The sequence below is a fragment of the Cavia porcellus genome, unplaced genomic scaffold, assembly GCF_034190915.1.
Source record: "Cavia porcellus strain 051 isolate PalLab524CR breed Dunkin Hartley unplaced genomic scaffold, mCavPor4.1 scaffold_25, whole genome shotgun sequence".
NCBI lineage: Eukaryota > Metazoa > Chordata > Mammalia > Rodentia > Caviidae > Cavia > Cavia porcellus.
Genome location: NW_026947508.1, coordinates 13,369,730 through 13,380,266, shown reverse-complemented (window position 1 = coordinate 13,380,266; position 10,537 = coordinate 13,369,730). Strand labels below are relative to the sequence as shown.

Genomic DNA, 10,537 nt, shown 5'->3' with positions numbered 1-10,537 from the left:
TTTTAAAAAAAATTTTCATCGGTACCAGGGATCGAACTCACGACCACGTGCTTGCAAGGCAGGCACTTATGGTGCTGAGCTAAATCCCCAGCCACTAGCCATAGTATTATGATGCTCAGGTCCCAGAGGAGGAAGCTGAGCTCCATGCAAAACCTGAATTCACCAAGTGCTGTGGCCTCAGTGATTGACAGAGCCAGGCTTTGCAGCCCAAGCTACGGTAAAGCCTGCCATCTTTCCACCGTGGCTGGCAGCCTTCTAGAGATTTCCATATGCACCTTCAGCTTGGGAAGTCTTCATGCATGTATTCAGTTCAACAAATGCCTTGCATGTCCAGGCCCTGTGTGGTTAAGTACGCAGCTCTTTTATCTTTAGAGACGTACCTGTATCTAAGGGTGAAATGGTGTGAGGTCTGGGATTCGCTCTAAAGTAACCCAAGATGGAGGGGCGGTGGGGGCACTGATGAAATGGAATTAACGGTGTGTTTTAGCTGCCGAAGCTGGACAATGGCCATGTCTTTACTCTTATTAAATTGCGTCATATGATGCTGTTGAAATGATAAACATTGAGGTCAACTTCCCACCTGGGGTTTAATGGTGAATCAATTCCTTTGCTTCTCTAGGCTCTGGTTTCTTCCCCTATAATCTGAGGACAATTATTCCCAGCTCACACGGTTGTCTTAAGGATCAGTGAGATGACCCAGGGGGCACCCGGCAGACCTTCGCAGGGTAAGGACCTTACCGATAGTGAGGCTCCTCTCTTACTGTCCTGGAGACCTCACTGTCTCCAAGGGGAGGGGAGACTTAGCCTGGTCCCAGAACCACATCCCAGTGGGAATTCTAGATCTCCGTCCAGCCCAGATGGCCAAAGATGCCCTAAGCCTTGTGGTGCCCTCAGAGAGACTCTAGTCCTGAGTTGCCACACAGCAGAATGAGGATGAAGCTCCTAATCTCCGTGAAGGACTCCGAGTCCGTGCTGGGCCTGTGTCCTCACTGGCAGCTGTGACAAGACCTTGCTGGGAATTCTCGTGGCTGAGCTGGCATCAAGGTCCTCGCTGAAGCCACAGAAGAGAGACACTCCCACCCACGTAGCTTCCCTGGTCCCTTCCAGGAGTGGGTCCCTTTCCTTTACCTCTTGTGTGTACTGGTTGAATTTTTGCACTGTCCCCAGACTCTCGGGACTTGGCTTAGTGTTGGAAAACTTCCGGGGATCGGCTGGTGCAGGGCATGGGTAGCTGGGCGGATGTTCTGCTCGCTGCCTAGGTGGTTCACTTGTCCCTGAGCTGATGGGAAAGAATGGGCCTTGTCTCAGACTCAGAGGGGGTCCCCTTGGGCACTAGGTCTCCATGCACTGCTCTGTGTTTCCCAGACTCCCTTGCAGTAGTAAGCAGGAGTCACATGACTGGTTCTGGCCAATAGGCTATAAGAAAGAATGGCACATGAAACTTTAGGGCTATGTATGTCTCATTTCCCTTCTTTTCCCCAGATTAGTGACTTTAGAGGCCATGTGTGTCAAACGGCTTAAGGACACCTGCTGTGAATATGTGGGATTCTCCAGTAGAGCTATAATTAGCCTGGGCAACCCAACAAAGCTGGTTTCCAATTCATTTCCTCCTCTACAGAGTCTAGGGGGTAAAGACCAGCTAGAAGCAGTCTATGTCGACTCATCCAAACTCAGGTAAGCATCGCCCGGGTAACAACACTCTGTGCAGTGCCACACATCATCCCCAAAGGATCCACCACTGTCTATGAGTTCACAAGCAAAAGACAACTGGTCTACCCCTGGACCCCCACCAACACATCTCTTCCCCGGTGCCCGCCTGCATCTCTTCACAGTGATAACCTCTGAGCATGGGGTAACAGCTTCTGGTGCCTCAAGAGTCCTTCCAGCATGATCAGACACAAGCACGGCCTCAGGAGCCCAGCAATTCTGCAGCGAGAAGTGAGGATAGTCTTTTGGGGCCCCCCAGCTTCCCTTGCCTTTGCTGGCACAGAAGCTCCTCTTGATTTTGGGGAACCTCCTTCTGCATCCTGGCTTCCTTCCGTTCCCCCGGCTTCCAGCTGCTGTCCCACCCTGTGAGCCCGGATGCCGCCTGGGCGGCTCTAGATGCCTCCTCTCAGATGGGTGTTCAGTGTTCAACTATAGCTGAGAACCACTTGGGGCAGTTTGAAAATTTCCCCTAATCCCACCAAGATGCTGATCCCACTGGCTGGGGTGGGGCGGCATTCATGAGCTTCAGGGTCCCTCCAGGCTGTACCCAACACCGAGACCCTTGAGGGGATGGGTGTTCCTCCCCTGCCCCACCCCCAGAATCCCTCTCACTGACGTTCAAGGTTTCTGCCTGTTCCTCCGCTGCTAGGCTGCTCTGACTCTCCTCGGACTCTGTAGTATAGACTGGACTCTTGGAGAGAGGTCTGTTCCCTAACCCATTTAGACAGCTAGGACACAAGACATCATTCAGTTCAGCCTGGAATGACAAACAGATTCCTTTTCAACCATTCCTTGAATTCAATTCTTAATTTCTACCTGGATCTTAGACTTCTTATCTACCTGGGGAGAAATGTGTTTGTTTGTTTTTTTTAACTTCGAATAGCTGGGGTCCACACCCTTGTCGCTCAATGTCAGAAGCTTGTGGGCCCAGAGGTTCAGCCCAGTGGTCAAGAGCAAGCTCTGGGGTCATCTGGGCCTGCGTAGGACCTGCCCCCCACACACACTCCCCAACACCCCATAGCTGGAAACCTGGAGCAGGACACCCCACTTCTCATCCAAATGCACTGTTTTGAGAATGAAGAGAGACCATGTTGGCAGATGGGTGGCACAGTATGTAGCACATAGAAAATGTAGCATTAGGGCCAGGGATCTAGCTCAGCGGCCCAAGTGCCTGCCTTGTAAGCACAGGGTCGTGAGTTCGATCCCTGGTACCAAAACAAAAAAGTGGCATTAGAAATACTAAGTTTGTAGCTTTTACACACATAAATCACTGAAATTGCATGAAAAATCGAGGACAGTCAGAAGATACAGAAGCCCTGGGGTCCACGGGCACACAGATGAGGAAAGGTTCCCAGAGTCCTGGTCGCCAGGAACCGGTGGTCAGGTGAACCCTACTTACTTCCTGGGAGACAGATCTAAAGCCTTGTCTTTCTGGCCATAGGACCGTCATAAAAGGCCCTTTTGATCTGGAGATTGAAAGGAATCTGTTTTATTTTTCTATTTTTGTAAGCCTCTGCCCTGCCCTGAGGTTAACCCCACGGTGGAGAAGAGCCACTGTGTGGCGTTGAGGTTTGTGGGCCCCTACGAGGCAGAAAAAAGCGCTTTCTTTCTGGACAGAGGAAACAGACAGAGCGGCCCCGTTTGGTAAAGGGGAAAGAGTCCAGAGGGTTTGGGGTTTATTTTTGGTCTCTCAGAGCTTCTCCCTGAGGACAGGCCAGTCACATTCGATGGCGTGACGGTGTGGGAGTCTAAAACACTGAGAGAACCCCATTTTTCTGGCCAGAAGAACCAGACAAGTTTGAGAGCCAGAGGATGTGGAGAAAAATCTCCAAAAAAAGAGGGTTGGGAAAGGAAATTCCTGCATATGAACTGAGCTTCAAGCAGTAAAATGTGGAGACACAGCTAAAAAAAACAGTGAAGCAAAGGCTTTGGGGTGGGGTGGTGGAGTAAACCACTGCCCAGTCCCAGACCTTCCCCAAGAGGCAGAGAGACGCGGCCCTGAACAGCACAGCGAAAGCTTTGGAAACTGCATGGCTGTGAGTGGGAGCCACCATTCCCGGAAGGCAGTGAGATCTTAAAATCAGAATTTAAACAGATGGATGCTCTACTAAGTAGAAACAATGAGAAAAAAACCAACAGTCAAAAAGCTGTTTCTCCAGAGGATTTGAAAGGGATCCAGGTCCCACAAAATAGTACTGCAGGGGCTGGGGATTTAGCTCAGCGGCATAAGCGCCTGCCTTGCAAGCGCATAGTCGTGGGTTCGATTCCTGGTACCGATTAAAAAAAAAAGGTAGCACTGCAAAAGTCCAAAATCACTTGCCATGCTCGAAGCCGGGAAACTCTAGACTAATTTTCAAGGGAAAGGATGACGGATGGATTCTGAGCCTCAGATGGTCCACATATTGGACTTATCAAAGACATGTTGGAATTATCAAAGACCTCAGGGTGGCTATTCTAACCAGGGCCTGTGAGATCAAGGTGTGCATATTTGAAACGACTGAAAAGTTAGAAATTCTTAGTAGAGAAATAGAAGTTATGAAAAAAAAAAAAAAAAACAGTTGAAAATTACATAATTGAAACATAGTATACCAGAAATGTTTCCTTAAAGATGATGGAATAAATTTAATACAAAATAGGATGGGCAGAGAACGGTCCTTAAATTTGAGGACTGATCAGGGGGAAATCTGTAATCTGAAGACCAGAGGCAAAGGATTTCAAAAAGTGGGCAGAGCCTCAGAGACCTGTGTGGTCATAAGGAAAGACCTGACATTTGTTATTGAAATTCTTGAATAGGAAGAATAAGACAAAGGCGTGGAGAAAATATTTTGAAGCTAATGGCTGAAAAATCTCCCAAATGTAGTGGAAAAAAAAATACAGATTCTAGAAGTTTGGTGAGCCCTAAACAAGATAAGGCTAAGAAAACATGCCCAGACCTAACTGAATCAAATTTGTTTTCATTTTGAATTTTGAGATGGGGTCTAATTAAGTTACAAGGTGGCCTCAAATGCACAATCCTCCTGCCCCAGTCTCTCAATTAGTTGCAATTATTGAAATACATTACTGCACTTGCCTGGTATCAAACTTTTGACAAAGAAAGGTGAAGAGCAATCTTTAAGGTAGTGAGAGAAAAAAAATAATAATACATGTTACACACAAAACAAGTAACTGCAGATATGTTATTAGAAACCGTAGAAGCTAGAGAACATCAGAGCACGCTTTTTAAAAGAAAGTAGCTGTCACCTCAGAATCCTGTATTTAGGAGAAATATCCTTCACGACAGACAACAAAGAAAGATGTCCTTTGAAAAACTCAGAGAATCATAAGTCACAGATATCCTTTAAAGAAAGGCTAGCATAAGTTTTTTTTTCTGACTGAAGGAGGCACATTAAAGGAAAGGAGAAACAGAAGAAGATACAAGAAAGAAGCTTAAGCAAAAATGTAAATGGGCAGACATAAGTCAAGCTATATCACTTATTACATTAAACATGAAAGGTCTAGACACAGACCTTAAAACACAGAGACCATCACAAAAACAATGCTGCCTGTGAGAAGCCTGTTAAATAGCTATAGACCTACAACTCTGGAAAATATCCAGAGGTATGCTGACCAGATCTTTGTCATCCAATATTTATCAAAAGTACAGTTTTCAAAAAGTAATTTTATTGTGACTTTCTTGATGGTTTTACTTTTCTTTTGTAGCTATTCCTAAAAGATCTTTAGACCAAGTGAAGTCATTGAGGATCATGTCCTTATGAGGACATCAGGGAGAAATTCCTTGTAATCCCTGAAACTTCTCTTAATAAATTTCTTGTTTTCTCATTGACATCATGCTTGTTTAACTCATCAGGGTTCCCCTTTTCCATTGGCTGCTAGGGAGCTCTCCACACATCTCTCTATGATGTTATAAGCAATCCTATCATCCCTAGGACCAAATAAGTTTGTGAGACACAGGACTAAGGAACTCTAAGATGGTCTCTTTTTTCTGTGATCCCTAACCCTTACAACCACTCTGGAAGCTGGTGTCAGTTTTATAAATGAGGAGGAAATCAAGCTCTCAGAGAAGTTTCAACCACTTGCACAAGAGTCTCCGTGGTGGCTTCAGGATTGGGTGATAAGCACCACCCAAGCCTAGATTGGCCAATCCTAGTCAGCCTACAAACCCATGAATGTGAAAATTGGTGCTTATGACTCCCTTGGTGCTCTGCTTCCCCTTTGGGGCGGCAGCCTAGGATGAGGGACAGGCCCTTGGGACCGTGTGGGTCTGGGTTTGAAGCTCTAACTCCTTCCATTTCTAGCTAGGGGACTTGAAGACAGTCCCACGTCTCCCTGGGTCCATTTCTTCATTGGCATAGTGGGACTGGTGGTGCCTGCCTCATCGGTACACTGGGAGAGGTTGCAGACATCACAGAGACACAGCTTCTCCTGGTGTGTAAAGATCAGCATCTTTGACTGTGGAACTCGTGCTCTCCGGGTCTCTTCCAGGGTTGCGTGTGGCTGGTGTCCCACATTCCCCACTGCCCTTGAAGTCCAATGAGGCCACGTGACTTGTGGCCATTAGGTATGACCACAGTGTCCTGGGGTTGATGGAAGAAGAGCCAGGATGCAATTCACCGAGCAGATGCCAGCACCACTGGACACTCCAGCCTCCAGAGCCCCGAGCCAAATAAATTTCCTTTCTTTGTAAATGATTCAGTCTTGGGTGTTTTGTTATATCAACAGAAATCAGACTAAGATAACAGGTAGCTGACCAAGTACAAACAAGAACAAAACAAGCCTGCCATCTCCAAGTCACCCAGGGCTGAGGCTGTTGGTTATTATGTTCTGCCCTAGTACAGTGAAAGGAACTGTGTTTGCATTTGAAAGCGGGCCAGTGGCAGGGATGTGTCTTGCCTACACAGAGGGCTCCTGGGACAAGGGTGGGCTTGGTCTGAGGGAGCACATTTTGAGCTTTCAGGGGAGACAGCAGTGGTGACTCAGGGTGCAGCTCTGCTTTCGGGAGGACTGGGCATCCCAGGCTCAGCTCTGCAGCAGGTGGGCTTGGACTCAGTGCCCCTGGCCTGTGTGACCCTCTCACCTCAGTGGCCCCACCCATCACCTGCCTAAGGTGATAGATAGATCCCTTTCCTTACTAGTGAATTTTGCCCAGGAAAAGATGGACTGGAAACTCACCGGAAGCAAAGCAGGACTAGGCTAAGTGGGAAGAGAGACTGCTGTGTTACACGGCATTATTGTGACAGCAGTGACTGGTATGTGTTTCTATCCAACGTTTATGTCCCTTTTCCTTATACACAGAAATCTGATTTTATTCCAGGCAGTGGTGTGCCTGTGCAGAGGACAACAGCTCTCAGTTTTCCTTGGGATGTATGTGATGTTTTTTTCTGCAGGGAGCGAGTTGGGGAGCCCTCTGAGGGTCCCTGAGAGCAGAGGCTATGCCTGGGACCCACCTCCGTGGTGTCTATGCTGACACTCTGGGTTGCTTTCTCAGCACTGCTTTGCACCAAGCTGGCCTTTGGCTTAGCTGATCACCATGACAACCTGGAAGATCCGTAGAGACCCTCTAGCCTGGTCTCTAAAAACATGGAAATTGGGTCTAAGAGAGGAAGCAAATTGTCTCAGGACACATAGTGAGCCAGCTGCTGGGCTGAGGAGAGAACTCGATTAGTTCTAAGCTGTCCCCGTATCTTCCCGGCCTGACTGAGTGACAGATTGCCAGGGCAGGGAGGAGAGAGTGAGGAATGGACTGGGTTCGCCTTCTTGCAGGGCTGGTAGGGTTCATGGGCAAGGGGGACCATAGGCAGCTCGCAGCTGATCCCAGAGCCTGGGGAGACCCACCCCCCTTCCAGGCCATGCCCTAGACGACTTTGACTGGATTGAGGGGACTCAAGACAGCATCTTTCTGGTGTGATTTCTCCCCATTCCTGCCCTCCCTGTTCAGAAGATCATCCGAGGAAGCCAGCACCCTGTAATGACATAGGGACCCCAGTTTAGGGCCAGGGAGCACGAGTGGAGAGGACACTACCGGTCCCTGCCTAGGTCTCCTTTCCTGGGCCAGTGCTCCTGTCCTCACACCAAAGTGCAACTTTGTGGCTAAGGGCTCCCGGCCGTGCCTTTCCCCAGGGAACTCCCTCAGGCCACACGGACATTTCGCTTGGAGATGCTGGAGAGATGTAACCTCTGCCCACATCCAAGGGACAGGTGGCAGCCAATTCTGACAGATACAGCACAAAAAGCCAGTCCCACGCTCACAGTGGGGCAACGCACACTCCAGAGTTCCACCAGGCTGAGCTGGACTCTGGTGAAAGCCACCTTTGCTTTGCTCCTTCCCTGTCCCACTGGGCTGCCTTTACTCCTTTCTAGATTTCTCTTGAGAGTTTCCCACGACTGATGCACCTGCCCGAGAACCCCACCTCCCGTCAGTCTTTGCATCTAAAGCAACATACATTTCTTAGCTCTCCTTCATCCTCCCAACCCCATGTGCTGGGAGAAAGCTACAGAGGGTCCCAAACTTGGTGGCAGAAATTGGTTCTGGTCAAGAGGACTGAGGGGTCCCTTTGGTCTGGGGCAGTGTGTTGTTCCCATGAGTTCCGGGCTTCCTCTGATCCCTGAGTCCACTGATCAGGCATTAATCAGGCATCAACTACATGGCCAGCAACTGCCTGAGACCCTGGGGACACAGTCAGGGGCAAGGGAGATGGGGTTCCTACCCTGACCCTCTCAATTAAATTAAAACTCTTCCCGCGACACCCCTCAGCCCCAGCCACACCATCGCGATTGAGTACACAGAACCTTCCAAATGCTTTTAATTTCTTTTAATGTGTAACAGTTATGCCTGAGTTACAGAGGCAGTGCTTACAAGCAGCAGGTAGTTAAAGCAAATACCAGTTTCTCTTTCTAGTCTACTACTCCATATAGCTGAATAAATTATGGCATGATTATACTTAAACACACACCCACACGTGCACACCCCACTCACACCCTCACACACACACACACACACACACACACACACTCACTTCCGGTGCAGGAAGATGGCTGTTGAGTCAAACCCGGAAGAAGGAATGATCTAGAACACTATGTGAATATATTTCCAGGTCGGGGCAGGGTGGGGATGGATTGGCCACGTCCGAGTGGACAGAAGAAGCATTCAACACACAGATATCTTGAAGCATTTCAAGATGGTGGCTGGAATATGCCCATTTGGTCTTGGTTTGGTTCTTCTGCAGGAGGGGAGGTAAGAAGACCTGTGGACCCCAAAAACATCCAATAAGGAGACACGCACATTCAGGAGCTGGGTGAGAACATCAGGCTTGAGAGAGGATCCAGAGCAGGTTTTTTTGGTGGCGATCATGGAGTTTCTCCCTAAGGTCCTGGGTCCACATCTCACCAGCTCCATCCAGGCCAACACTGGGCGCTGGCGGAGGCCTCAAGGTCAGGGTCTGTCCTGTTCTCCGGCCACAGTCAGGGCGGCACTCAGACCCTTTTATCTTTAAAGTCTTCTGGAAAAGCCTCCTTCACTTTTCTCTCCTTGGTTTCCTCTACTCTTTGACGTTCCTCTGGCAAACGAACAGCGAGTACAAAATCAAGTACAAAAGGAAAGGAGGAGAGCACAGCTCGGTTGTTACACAGCACTGTTTCTGCTTCATGGCAAGAGGGACACCAAACGAAAGAACAAAGCAACAGAAATCGAAAGACTCCAGTAGGGCTTGGAATGTATAATCTGAAACACACAATATGCAGATATGTCCCTACAGATGGTCCCTGGCACTTTCACGACACACACTGTGGGGTTCTTTCCTTTTTTAGTATATATATTTATATATAAAAAGTCAACTTCCTATAAACAAAAAGCACATCACCACATCTCCAACTAATATACAATGAGCTCAAAAGAGGGGGCCCCCGCTGGAAGGACCAGTAGCTACTTAGGGTAAGTTGAAGAAATCTCTTATGATGCTATGAACTCTATTTACAGGGCTTGGGGAAGGCTGCCGACAAACCCCAAAGAGACCGAGGCCTGTGCCTCTGGTTAGCTAACATCATCTCTCTGGGAAGGTTGTGAGCTTCTAACACAAGGCTGAGTTTTACAGACTGAGTTTGGACAGACACATGAATACAAGAGCTTTTAAGGGAAAAGTCTGGAGGTTGAGGACCCCGGAGAAAATAATCCCATTTCGTATCAAGATGATGGTTTGGAACAGCTTCTGAGATGGCAGATGTAGTGAGAAATCATTTACTTTGTTCCCAAGCAGATCTTAGCTCCACTTCATCAGTAGGGGTGGGGCAGGTCACTGAGATTGGTCCTGGCTTTGGAATGCGACCTCCTGGATGGCCTGCCTGAGATCCCTGCTCCTAACCCTCACGTAGGGAAGAAAGACTCCCAGGCTATCCCGAGCCAGGCCTCCAGGGGAAAGAGTGACTCTTCAAGGAATGTGATGGAGATGTGGTTGGTTTTCTGGAAGAGTTGCCTTTTGGCTGCAACAGCTACAAAAGCGTGGACTAAGTTTCCAAGGAGCAAGATCTTGCCTTCTGTCCAGAGCCTGAAGAAACCACAGTCTCTTGCACTTGGATGCCCTTGATGGGCCGTGTCTGCATTTGTCCCCAGTTATTAACAGGTTTCCCTTAATGATGGACACAAGCCGGCCTGTCCATGGCCTGAGATTGGCTTGATGTGATTGGAAACAGATGAGCATGTGTCACATGGGTGACATCCTTGGAGATGTTCTGAGTATCTTGCCAAGAGGAAGGACCTAGAGTGGCTCCCAAGGCAGAGCCCTTCCCTCTAGGAATGTCTTGCTGGCTGAGGGCCAGGGGCAGGGACCAGGCAAAGAGG

General features: G+C 48.6%; 1 protein-coding gene across 4 annotated transcripts in view; it reads right to left on the bottom strand.

Moving 5' to 3' along the window:
• Positions 1-8,501: 8,501 nt before the first annotated feature.
• The window catches only part of Pax7 (paired box 7), a 95,370-nt gene continuing 93,334 nt past the window's right edge, over positions 8,502-10,537 (bottom strand). For all 4 annotated transcript variants that reach the window (XM_063235617.1, XM_063235619.1, XM_063235618.1 and 1 more), the window contains exon 9: positions 8,502-10,537. This exon is cut by the window's right edge and continues 1,582 nt beyond it. The gene's annotated coding sequence lies outside the window, so the exon portion shown is untranslated.